The following is a 14,492-nucleotide window of genomic DNA, read 5'->3' on the forward strand; positions in this document are numbered from 1 at the left end:
GATAAAATCGTTTTGCGTTTTCTGTTTTTTTTCACTTTTTTACTTGTGAATAATTGGTATAAAAAATTAAAATATCAAAAATCGAGTCTTATACGTCACCCGATATAACTGCCCTCTACAACTTTTAATTAAGGTATTTTGCTCTAAAACAATTCTGTAAGCCGTATTATTCCAACAAAATTGGCATGTTTTTGTACGTTGTTTTCGGTGGTGTGGCGTCCTCTTAATGACACAGACGTAGTGACACACTATAGCGAGTATACGTTATGATACATACTATATTACTATACCATGGCTAAATATAGTATTTTTATTTATTTTTATTTTATTTATTTATATTAATATATTTAGCCATGATACTATACAACGTTACCGAACGTGAACGATTGAGATCGTGCAACGACGATATGTCAACTAAGTGGGGGATGCGCGGATTCGAACGCGATTCGGTCGGGACACTGGTTTCTTCTCTCTCTAGAAATTTAATTAGTATTTATTTAGTTAATATTTATTTAGTAATGCCTCATAGATAAATTATAAGTATAATATCTTAAATCGTGGTCCGAGCATCCGAGGCTATGGAATTTTGGGACAAAAACTGAAATGGATGGGAATGTTAGTATTTCTAAGTTGGTACTTCTACATTTTCGTTGGTCCCCTATTTAAGCGTTTATTCCATGAAAATTATCTGATAAAAACTGCTGATGATAACGGCTGTTATCTCGGGGACCCAACTGCCCCCATCCCGGTTACCGATTACCGGGACGGAATGGCAACACTGGATTTCACCTATTCTGGTGTTGTCGAGGTTAAATGTCTTTAATGTGGTGACACTGAAATTCACCTATTCTGGTCATATTATTCATGTTTTTGCAGACATCTCAAACCTCTTAAAATTGGCAAGTGCCCAGTAGTCATTACTCATTTGCATGAAAATTTGTTTATCTAGCTACTGATACAATAGGAACAATTAATATAATCCTTTTTTTTTTATTGGGTCCGTAGTCCCTTATGAAAACTATGTTGGTAAATTAATTTTCAAAAACTTATAGCAATTTATTCAGGGAGATCAGATTATAAGTTGAACATATCATCATGATTATATCTGAACATCATATTGAAGTTCAATTAACTAGAAGGATGAACATCAAGCTACCAGCTAATGTGTTTTATGATAAAGGTTCTAAAGCCCTTGCTTTTTTTGGGAAACAAGTAACAACTATATTGATTCATTGAACTGGAAAGATGCAAGTATTTTAAAAATATTTATTATCTAATTTATATAACTAACAAATTTTATTTTATTTGAAAAAGGCTTCAAAATTGATTTTGCCATCTAATAAATGGCTTGATCTGTTCTACACAACCTGCAGTTGATAGAGGTGTTCCAAGTTTTGGACTCGATAGGGTCAATCAACAGGAATTATTGAATACAATGACCAGCCTCATTCAGGAAATGCAAGTAAATAGAAAAAAACTACTCCCTTCTCAAAAAACGCCAATACATGAAATTTTCTGTTTTAAAAAATTAGTTTGTAATACTATGAATTGTATTTATTATGCAGGTATACTAGTATAAAATAAGTTATTGAAGAACTTACTAGAATATTTGAAAAGCAAATATTTTTTGCAATATATTACTACTAAAATACTGAATCAAGATGTGATTGGGACTTATTCAGTTTTTTAAAAAACATGGTCGGTTCTTCTAGTAATAATATAACGGCTCTTGACAGGCAAGGGCAGTTTTGATCTGTAAAATTACCTAATAAACTGTACTTGTATAGAATATTGTACTATTGTGAAAAATCTTATAATGTTTACTAATAATGATTTAATTTAAGGTGGTTCATTCTGGAAAAACACTCAGATTTTGTTTATTCTGATAATACAAATTTTCAAGGAGATATGGTAAAGAGCTTGTTGTAAGAAAGTGAATGTTTAACCAGTTTAATGTTGAACTCAAATCTACTTGAGATGGGTGATCTCAATGAATGTGATAATGAAATGGACCATGTAGAATCGAGTTCCGGTGTAGTCAAGTCTTAGTCCTAAAAGAATGTTTTGACCTACTGACCATTTATGAAGTATGCATACTTATTATTCATTAAATAAGTTTAAAAGAATTGTGTACTTTGACCCTTATAGCTAAATGAGTGTCATTTTTACTCAATAATATTATAATATAATTAAAAAATGAAATAAATTTAAAAAACTCGAGCCCCACTAGTGACTACTATATTGCTATCAATATGAATATATTATGAATATAATATTTAAATAATATATATAATATAATTAAAAATATGACCAACTTATTGATTCCTCACATTGAAGATTTATGTATTACAAAAGATGCTATTGAATGCCTTGTTAGAATATGGCCATTCATCAGACTGAATGATCTGAACAAGAGAACCACTGGAAAAACAAAAAAATTTTAAATTAATATTGTTATAAAGTTATAAACAATAACTCACATACTATTTACTTACAATATTCAACCCACACAGAACTTGAAAGTATACTAAACTAAATAATGATATGAATACCTTATATAACTTATTATTATTTAAAATAGGTATCTAAAATATTGAACATTTGAACGTTATTTTAATATTAAAACTTCAAAATGCAAATTTACGATTTAAGATAGTATTAATAATATTATACTAGACAATTGTCGCTACTACCAATAGAATACCACCAGTGCAGCAGCCAATGAAAAAAGGCGGAAGACTCCCGCCACTTTCTATGGTGAAATGGAGGCCAGGGTATGTATCAAAAATCTATGATTACCAATTTATTTAGTCATGATTCAAAACTTCAAATAAACATAATATTAATAAGTATAAATTTTAATTTGTGGATTAGGTTTAAAACAATGGAAGTCCCTACAAATAAAGGTAACTAATATATTATTTTTTTTTTGTAATAATTCATTGTATTTGATATAAATTTGAAAAAATTGTATGATTATAAGACAGACATTTTCTAAACATTAATTTTTTACCACATACTTTATGACATGTATTTATTAAATATAACAAAAGCTTAAGAAACATGATGATTGAATATATGATTATATGAATAATATTCAAGTTCTTTAAAAATAATAGTTAACACTCATTCATAAGAAAATCTCATTTAAGTTTAGCAAACTTAATTTCCAATTCTTTCCTTTCACCCTTCTTAGTTCTTACCATCAGTTTGCTCCTGTAAATTAAATATTCAAACATAATAATAATAACATACTTTATATACTTTTAGATCTAAGTTGGCTTAGATATTGTAAATCATGACCATGGCTATCATATTTTGTTTCAAGAGTTTGGTATTATGTATTTATACTTATGTATAATATACATATTTTAAGCTATTAACGTATATACTTATAATAAATGATTTAAAAATTATGAATATAAAATTATATGTTATGTTGATTTAGGTATTATTAATCACAATCACAAATATATACATTGGCTGATATAGAAAACAACGATAATGGTGTGTACTCCACTTATAAATAAAATTAGCGATTCAATTAAATATTAATAATATTTATTATGCGCATAGTTCAGATTTACATGTATTTATCAACTCACTAAATAGGTCTTCAATAATTGTTCCCAATTATGTTTTTTTATAGATGCTTTAGACCAATTGAAAAGTCTCATTTGTTTATGTGCACATGTTACTTAATGTTCTTAGATTTTATCATTAAATAAATAAGTATTATAATTATAGGTAATGTAACAGAAATTCAGAAGCTTCCATATGAAGTCCTTAATTTGGAAAGACCTCAAACTTATACATAGTTTTTGCCTTTTGGTGGACTACAGAATTCATAAGGGATAATCAAGCTTCTTTTATTATAAGAATAAAAATATTAAAAATTAAATGTAAGTACAAAGAAAGATTTAAACAAGTACAAAAAATAAATAAATGTTGTGTCTGACTCCTACAGTTATTTGGTATCTAATAGAAAAAAATCTCAACATTTGTGTCTGGCAACTGCTCAAATATCCTCTGATCAAAATGATGAGAGGTTGACTTTGTGTTAGCCGCACAATCATAAAATGAGGCCATTCAACATGGATGTTCCATTACTTAGGTAAACCTCAATTTTTACAAAATAGAATTACGCAAAACAGTATCTTCATACACCTCAAGAGGAATATACTTGGAAGAAATTGTTAATTAATGCATATTCTTTTTACCATTTCATAAATGAAATAAATGCCTACTTATTATTGTGAATCGTTTTATCTTAAATTGTAAAAGTATAATAATCTTTTAACATTTATGTTTAATTATAACACTGGTTAACTCCATAGTTTTCCAAATGCTGTCCAAGATTACAACTTCCAAGGTTCTGAGCGAATGCATTATGTGAGGCAAAGTTGTTTCCTGCAACACCTGACGATATTCAAGACCTCTGCTTGCTGTCAACAGCATTCACCCAGTTTGCAATCACATTGCAAAATCCATCAAATAAGTAAATTCTTATGATTAATTTTATTTAAAAAGGTTAAATTCCAACAATAGTTTTTGAATGGGTTGTATCAAGATCTGCTATTGATAAACCAAAAATTGAAGGTGTTTTTTTGTAATTTGAACAGTATTCAAGAACTATTACCAGAATAATTAAAAAATGTGAGTAGTGTCTTAATTTTTACAATTAAAATATCATATTTATTTAGGTAACTATTATTATGAAGGGTAGGTTGTTTTAGCCGGATGTGACTAAAAATGTAAAACATTACCAAAATTAAAAACAAATTATTTTTTAATTCATTGATGGAAATGTGGTAATCATAAATATTATGATCAATAAATTCAATTTGTTATTTTAATTCAGTTAAACATCTCTTGAAAATGTCTATTCTGCATCTGAAATTTCCAATATCTAAACTTTGACAAACAATTGAAAACCATTAATAGTAAATAAAATAAGTAATTATTTATACATATAAAATCCAAATACCACTTAGTCACTGATCATTGTTACTCAAAAACTATGCAACGTATGAACTTGAAATTTGGTATAGAAGTTCTTCTCATTTTTTTAACTGTGCATTAAGAAAGGATTTTCAAAAATATTGCTTTTTAGTGGAGTAATTAACAATAATTATAATTATTCATCGCCAATCCGTATTGTGCTACACATGCTCATGGTGGCCTGCGGGTTTCCAGCTACCTGCAACCTATCCTTTCTGTCCTAAAGTTTGAGAATTATATAGGGTTAATTATATATTCCCAAGGTTTAGGAATTCCTTAGTAGGATTTAAATACTTTTTATTAAATTTGAATGGTGGTCATTAATATATATACCATACACAGTGAATAATTGTTAATGAACATACACACTGTTTCAAAAGAGAATATACCAGATTTACATAAGAAAACCGGTTTTGCCCGTGGCCACCTGGTATGTTGTCTTTTGAAACAGGGTATAGACATTATGATTCTAATTTTTGTTTTATAGGAGAAGAGAAAATAATATTTATACCACATGTTTTTTATAGCATTCAAAAGTGTTGCTCAGTGATAGCAAAGTATATGTTTTAACCAAAATTGATAGTTAATATGCTTTATAGATTTATCATTTTTTTTGTTTCAATCTCATGAAAGATCCACTGTATAAGCTAGTTTTATAAATGAATTTTGTTTCTTTATTTTTCTGAGTAAATTACTTATTGTTTTGTAAGGTATACTATAATGTACTATACTGACTTAAATGAAAAAATGTATTATTTTATGTTAAATTATTAACTTTGCACTCAAAGTAGATACTGATATTTATACTGTGGAATGAGCAATAAGTTATTAATTATTATAATATATATAACTTTATTTATAGATCGGTTGCTGTTCTTAGGAAATCATTTGATCATTGAATTTAGATCAGTTGAAAAGACTTACTTCGTCTCCAATGTTTGTAGGCAGTATTAAATGAAATTCAGAATTTAAAATTTAGATCCTCCTGATGACCACAACGTATTTTTATTACCACTAAAGTAGCACAATTTATTAAAAATAGAATTCAAAAAATTATTTAAATAGTTGTTTAAATAGTAAATATATGTTTACCAATAATTAAGTATTTAGACCAGTAATCGTATTGTTAAAATTAAAAACTAAAAAATGTAGAAATCGAACAAAACATGTTCTACGAAGACGCGTATTGGTACATAACATAATACAATGTATTATAATATGTCACATTATATTGAATATTCTTTTCGGAATTAAAATGGATCGGCTACAAAGCTCCATAATATGCGTATTTTTCGTTGCCCAGGAGATATTCTATACAATATATATGTTTATACGTTTCTAAGTTTCTTCGATTACGAATTTTCGTCTTCAATATTGTTTTTATTTCGTACGAATTATTTTCTAGTATAAAAAAAGTTATTTTAGTTTCACTTTATAAAAATATTATAATTAACAGTTCAATAATGTATGTAATGGTAATAAATTATTTCTATAAAACACAATTTTAAAATAGTTAAAATTCATTCGAGTCTGAAAATAACGAACGAGAACCGTATACAGGTACTAATGTACCTACTGTTAATGTGGACCGACGACGAGCTACCACTATACGGATATCATGACTGTGCTTTCTTCAACACTTCTTACGGTCGGCGGTAAAGTTATCTCATAATTCACATAAATAAATTGGATTCTTTAAGTAGCCATGAATTATGTATTGGTTTTACAAGGTAGGAAGTTTTTTAAATATAATTTTTTAGCTTTTACATCAAATAAAAATGTAAAAAATATTAATTGTAGAGACTTGAATTTTTCATCAACTATTTTTCATGGCTTTTTCTATAGACAATGTATAGGTTTAAAAGTATTTTGGATCTTCTTTGAGCTAGGCGTATGCTTATAAATATTTTAAGTTTATTTATTTTAGTTTTTTTTTCATCGTTCTATTCGTGGTTAAAAAGCTTGAAAATTTGAAAAAGTACTTTAAGTTCCTATAACAGATAAAAATATCAAAAATGTCACACTGGTACCTAATTATTTTTTTAAGCCTTTAAACTTCAAATATATACGTAATTAATTAAATTAGATATTGACATAAAAAATAAAAATTGTAGTAAGTCCGTATAGTGTAGTTTTATGCTAATATTAGATATGTACCTAGGTATTTGGTAACAATAATGATTTGTAGTATAGTGTTTAAGTTTTTAATAATATTAATAAATACATAATGTTATAGACTATAGTTAAAATTAAAGTATTAAATTTTTCGTAATTGGTATTTAGACAATATAATATTACTCATGAACAATTTAAATAATTAACTTCGACGTCAATATTCGACCACAAAATATTAAACTATATATTTTATGATGTATAGGTATAGGTAGATAATTATTAATTATACTAATTTTTCTATCCTTGTGGTTAGATACGCACCAATAAGGTGGATTTCAAATTTAATTTAACCACTATACGTATATATATTTTTTTTATCACAGAGTAGTGCTAAATAATTCAAATAAATGTTTAAAATAAAAATTAAGAATCGGTTGAAATTACGCAAAAAACAAATTGTTGTTAGGTACCAATAAGTACAAACTTTTTAGGTTCAAATTTTTACAAAATTGGATATTCAAACAAAAAAACCATTTCATTATTATTATTAGTTGTAGTTATACGATTTATTAATATTAAAGGCACATCCTTGTCTTGTTATTCAGTTAATTGTCGAGCTATAAAAACTTTTGGTTGAAACTAAAAAAAAATGTACTGACTCATAATAAAACCTTGATATAAGAAGACTTGTATTTGTTATTTTTTCAATATGACTTGAAATAAAATTAATTAATATAATATGACAGTTTTAATTAAAAAGTAATACCCTTAATTATTTTAAATTTCTTAACAAGATTAGATTAATTAAGAGCTAGATGATACAATTTATTTTCTTTAATAATACATTTTTATTCGTGGTTAATCCATAAAAGAAAAGTAGAATGATTAAATAATGTAAAAAATGTTGAACAAAATCATTTATAATTAAAAAAAATAAACTTAAACTAAAATGTATATCTTCATGATGATAGAGACCGTTCCAATAAATAGCCATTTATTTAAGTAATAATTTGTTTATGGTTGGCATTATTCCACCCTTACATAAGTATCTATGTCAGTAAAAAAAAAAAATAATTCTGATTCATTTGAAACTTTTTGTCAATGCGTATATTATTATTATTTGTTTATATTTTAATTATTTTTAAGTACACTATGGCATATTTTAAGAATATTTAGATTAGTTTATGATAATATTACATATATCACTAACCTATTCTTACCGTTCTGTGGTACGTCGGTATTGACTTAGTCGGTAGTTGTTACAGATATTTATATTATATTATATAATTTCATTATTATAATAATTTAGCATTTGTGATTTCTCCAACATAAGTAAATCTCTTCAAACCAAATCTAAAAAAAAAAATGCACTACAACATAAGTAAAATATAACGGATGCTTTCCCGTGCGCATGAGCATGCCATCGGGCGCGTCCCCAGGTTGCGGATAGGGGAACGCCCTGAGGATATTATACTCTCAGGGTAGTCGCGAAATAAGTCATACCTTCGGGATGGACGAATAAGCGGCCGCGGACAAGCTCACCCACCGGGGAACCGATACTGACCCCCGGTGTCCCGGTAGATCAAACTGGGAGACGACGCGAGGCTGGCGTCGTCGGTGTAGGCCAAGCGGACAGAAAGACGAAAATGGACTGAACAAACAAATTACTTCTCCAAGAAGAAAGGAAAAAACCAGGAGACAGCGACTAAGGGCTGGTTCGGCCCAATAGTCGAAATCGCTAAGCCAAATACCTGTAGGAGCAGAGGCGGTCAGATAGGCCTCTGCCCGTGGTTTACTACATATACACGTGTCGTCCGTACTTTACTTAGCGGACACGGAATATTCGCACTAAAAATATTATACTCACGCCAATTTGTAACTCATGGCTAATCTGCCGAATTAAAGACGTCCAAAGGTTTGAACATAATTGAGTATAATACATCCTAGAATTTTTTTTATTATTTACGTTAACACCTATTGTAATCTTAGATTTTTATATTTTCAACTTATTTTAAATAATTAGTATTAATCTATTTTAATTTTAATTGTATATAGGCTTATAATAAGTTACGACGTAAAAACTTAATTTAATTAATTTAACATATTTCTACTAATTAGTCTAGGTTTCAATTTACGGTATATCGATATTTTTTTTTTGCATTTATCATTGCAACTATCTATATGAATATAATATAATGAAGCCAATGGCCCCTGTTGCCGGAGCAAAAAATTAATTTTAAAGAAGACATAATTTTGTCTTTCTCACACATTTTTTTCGGAACTACTACACATTTTAAATTCTAAATTCATTTTATTTTTTCCAATCATCGATGAATATAATATAATAAAGCCTATGGCCCCAGTTGCCGGAGCTAATAATCAATTTTAAAAAAAACATCTAATCATATATTTTGTCTTTTTCACATTTTTTAAAAAATTTCCCTGAAACACTACAAGTTTTTAAATTCTAAATTAATTTTTTTTTACATTTTTCATTCATGGATTTTTTTTTTTGACTTTTTGGACCTTTATTACAAATTTTTAAACTCTAAATTTATTTTATTCTTTGCGTTAACCATTGCAATGACCGACGAATATAATATAATAAAGCCAATGGCAACTGTCGCCGAAGCTATTAGACAATTAAAAATATATATATAATTATATATTTTGTCTTTTTTACAGTTTTTTTAATTTCTTTCGGAACAACCACAAATTTTTAAATTCTTAATTTATTTTATTTTTTGAATTGATCATTGCAATTACCGATGAATATAATATAATAAAGCCAGTGACCCATTTGCCGGAGCAAAAAATTAATTTTAAAGGAGACATAATTTTGTCTTTCTCACACATTTTTTTCGGAACTACTACAAATTTTAAATTCTAAATTCATTTTATTTTTTTCAATCATCGATGAATATAATATAATAAAGCCTATGGCCCCTGATGCCGGAGCTAATAATCAATTAAAAAAAAACATATAATCATATATTTTGTCTTTTTCACATTTTTTAAAAAAATTTCCTGAAACACTACAAGTTTTTAAATTCTAAATTAATTTTTTTTTTGAAAATTTTTTATTCATAAATTATTTTTTGACTTTTCGGAAATTTATTACAAATTTTTAAATTCTAAATTTATTTTATTTTTTGCATTTATCATTGCAATTACCGATGAATGTAATATAATAAAGCCAGTGACCCTGTCGCCGAGGCTAATAAACAAATTTAAGAAAAAACATATTTTGTCTTTTTTACAAGGTTTTTAACTTTTTCGGATCTTTATTACAAATTTTTAAATTCTAAATTTATTTTATTCTTTGCATTAATAATTGCAATGACCGACGAATATAATATAATAAAGCCAATGGCAACTGTCGCCGAAGCTATTAGACAATTAAAAAAATATATATAATTATATATTTTGTCTTTTTTACAGTTTTTTTAATTTCTTTCGGAATAACCACAAATTTTTAAATTCTAAATTTATTTTATTTTTCGAATTGATCATCGCAATTACCGATGAATATAATATAATAAAGCCTATGGCCCCTGTCGCTGGATCTAATAATCAATTTTAAAAAAACATTAATTTTTGTCTTTTTCACAATTTTTTTAAAACTTTTTTGGATCCATTACAAATTTTAAAAATCAAAATTTATTATTTTATTTTGCATTAACAATTGCAATTACCGACGAATATAATAAAATTAATCCAATAGCAACAACTGTCCCCGAATTATAGTCAATTAAAAAAAAATACATAGTTTTTATAAATAATAATTATTATATCATAATTATTAACTTAGAATTTTTAAAAAAATTTTGGACCCTTTACAAGTTATCCAATTCTAAATACATTTTTTTCTGCATTTTTCATGCGTGTATTTTTTTTTAATTTGTCTGACCTATTACAAATTTTTTTGTTTGTTTTGGGCACAAAAAACGCATTTATCGGTACATTTATACATTATTATACTTACATTGATTTGCCTTATGCTTATTTTGTTACACCTTTTTCGGACCTTTTTTTTTTAACTATAAATTTTTTGAATATATTCGCACTCTCGTGCAAACACATAATTTTGCAACATATTGCCTTTCACATACTTTTTTTCTTTTTTCGCACCGGTTTTCGCATATTAAAATGTATGACATTTAAATAACAATATGTAGTAACGAATAATTCAAACAATATCGATCATACCTTTTGATGAATACATTTTTTTTCATGTATAATTTTTGACTTGTACCTACACAAATTATCATAACAATCATTTTGCATTGTTTATATTGCATGTATTGTATCATCATTATTATTATTAAAAATACCAACCTTCTGGTTTTTTGATGTTGTGATTTATATATTTATTATATTTATTGTTACAATATATATTTGTTGTATTATTTGTTCATAGTATTATATTTTTTTATCTTTTTAGGTATATTTTATTGTTTGAACATTTTGTGTTGTATGACGTTCAAAATACTTATATTTTATTAGTACTGTGATCAAACCATTTTTGAAAGTCCATAAATGATTGGCTGCCGTTGGATTTGCAAAAAAAAAAGATGAACTTGAATCCTTATGGCTTTATTTTGTGGATAGCAAATAGGTTAGGTATTTACTTACCGCATTATAATATATGCAATCGAAAAAATTTGAGGGATAAAAAAACAATAACTATTTTCACCCCAAATCAACATTTTTTACTATTAGTAGTTATACCTATGCAATGTTATTCCAACACATTCCCAAGTGTGATGTGAAAAGAAACTTCGGAAATCAATGTTTACATATCATTTATTATTTATACTATTTTATTTATGTATTATTTGCTTCACAAATACATAAACTCTAAGGTAAGTTATTATAGTTATTATAGTTATTATAGTTATATTATAGTTACTATAGGTAAGTTATTTGTTAGCATTAAAAAATGTATAGTATTTATTTTTATTTAGAAAAAAGCAACCGAATTTTAACTAAGTTGAGTTGCTTTTATTTTCTAGTTAACCTATTCATGCATGTCATATTTACTGCAGTAATAATATATATTGAAATGATATCAAAAACAGATACGATTTTATGGATATTATTATATTATTCTCCTAGCCGCCTTAATTAGTTTACTTTCGTCCGCATAATTAAACAATAATATTATAAATTATAAGCACAACAATTGTATGTCTAAGTTTCAAAAAAGCTTTCGTATTAAGCTCAATCATATTTGCGGAAAATGGGAAATCTCACTATTCAATTTTCTCGCCTTACCGTATTTCTTCGTAGATAATATATTATATCTGTGTTGATATTATTCACTCGCGTTCTTATAATAATATATTTTATGGTACCTACCTCACCTACCTATATTTGAAAGAATAAATAAATTTTGACTTTTTGACTGACGGTCGACGTAAAATATTATATTAAATGATTAGATATTCCCAACTCAGTTATTGTTGTTTACACGAAAAAACCTCCCATGGTGAGCTAAAACCAGAATTTCGAAACACGCTGGTTATATTATATTATACAGCTATTTATAATAGAAAACCTTATTTTGAAAAAAAATTAGTCGAAATTCTAGATTTGTAAAAATATTCCATAAAAGATTAATGTATTGTACAAGTATCGAAGTTGTGGATTCTGGTCAATCATATGCATATACTGAAAATTGAAATACATCATTGTGAAATGATCACGTTTTTATTTCTATTTCTATATATTTTTACCTTTTTACGGACCCAAAATTTTGTTTGAAAAGATAAGGGTGAAAACTAAAAAAAAAACCTAAATTAGAACACCTTCATTAAAAGTGACACTGGACACTGGGGCCCCAGTTTGCAGCGTAATTGTGCCACTGCGCTCGATGGACGAGGATTCCAAATGACTGAATCATATTCTAAAAGGAAACAAACCAGTGCAAAATATACAATTTTTAAGCTTCGAGCAACTAAGAATCTAACTAACTACGAATCATGAAACCAAATTTACTCGGCGATAGGTATACATTGTGTACTGTATTCATTTAATAACGAACTAAAATGAATCGTTTTCTAACGGTTGTGATCATGTGCCTCGTTGATAAAAATATGTAATATAATTTTTTTCTTTTTTGAATGTATTTTCAACATTTAATTATCTACCTGTACATAAAGAGTAAAATATATTATTTTTCATTGTCAACAATTTACTTTCATATTAATTGTAATGGCGGTTATGTGGGTTGTAAAACAAACGTGGCAGAGTTCAAATTCTGAATACGTCTTAAAATGTGGTTGGTACTTACTGCACCATGCAATTTACATAATATAGTAAATCGTAATTATATAGTACTCTCTAAATATATTTTTTATAATAATAATGTGATTTAATACCCACTAATATTATTGTAGGTATATTATTATTTATTATACTATACATATATTATATAGATCGGATCGGATCATGCAGTACATTATTTTTATACTGGTATATTCTCATCGATTTTTGTGACAATATAACTATAACAATAAAACAATACACAACAATATAATATGTTTCTGCAAGTACCTGGCGTCCTGGCCTACATCGATTTTTTAAGTTCTGAATCGAACGACGATTGTATTGATTTTACAATGTCACAATGATGAGGGTTTTTTTGCTAGTGACTAAAGACAGTAGAAAAATGATTGTATCATCATCTAAGGGGGAGGTTGCTATAGTTGAAAATCTCGGATCTAGTTTGTACTTCAGGAAGGTAAAAATTGAACATTCTCAGCACATTTTGTTAAAATTTGAATTTTTATAGTAAAAAATCTGGTAAGTGGATGTCTCTCTGCCGCACATTAGGCGCCTATAAGTATGGTCGCTGTAATGGATGGTATTAAATTTGAATTCAATGATATCAAATCATTGTATACCTATGAAAAACGATTCTGAGCAGAGACGATATGTCAGATTAGGATGTTTTATATTGTTATTAGGTGCCTACTTATGATACCTACCTATTATGGTATATAGAAAATGCTTACACAAATATTTAGTAAAAATATCATGTATCTACGGTAATTTTTTTTAGAATTATTAAACCAATGTCTATAATAGAGTATACAGTAAACAATTTAAACACATAATTACACTATGAATTATGATTCTAATATGCCAAGTCGATCAAGTTTAGCTAATCCAACATAAAATACCGGATAAAACAACATACAATTATCATAAAATTACGTGCAATTCGTTAAGTTATACGACATATATGTTAGGACGTTAGGTATCCAATATCCATACCCAACTGCTGTAGATCTCGAGTTCATCTGCGTAGTGGTCTACAAACTACATCATCGTCGCCTTGGTCAAAACTTTACTTTATCTGCTGACTAATC

The 14,492-nt window shown here is 27.2% G+C and overlaps 1 long non-coding RNA gene across 1 annotated transcript; it reads left to right on the top strand.

Moving 5' to 3' along the window:
* Positions 1-2,354: 2,354 nt before the first annotated feature.
* Positions 2,355-4,259, top strand: LOC111035747. The gene is made up of 5 exons (XR_002604675.1): positions 2,355-2,774; positions 2,875-2,906; positions 3,449-3,507; positions 3,748-3,902; positions 3,968-4,259. It is a non-coding gene; the product is annotated as an uncharacterized LOC111035747 (long non-coding RNA).
* Positions 4,260-14,492: the final 10,233 nt, after the last annotated feature.

The sequence above is a fragment of the Myzus persicae genome, unplaced genomic scaffold (genome assembly GCF_001856785.1).
Source record: "Myzus persicae strain clone G006 unplaced genomic scaffold, MPER_G0061.0, whole genome shotgun sequence".
Lineage (NCBI taxonomy): Eukaryota > Metazoa > Arthropoda > Insecta > Hemiptera > Aphididae > Myzus > Myzus persicae.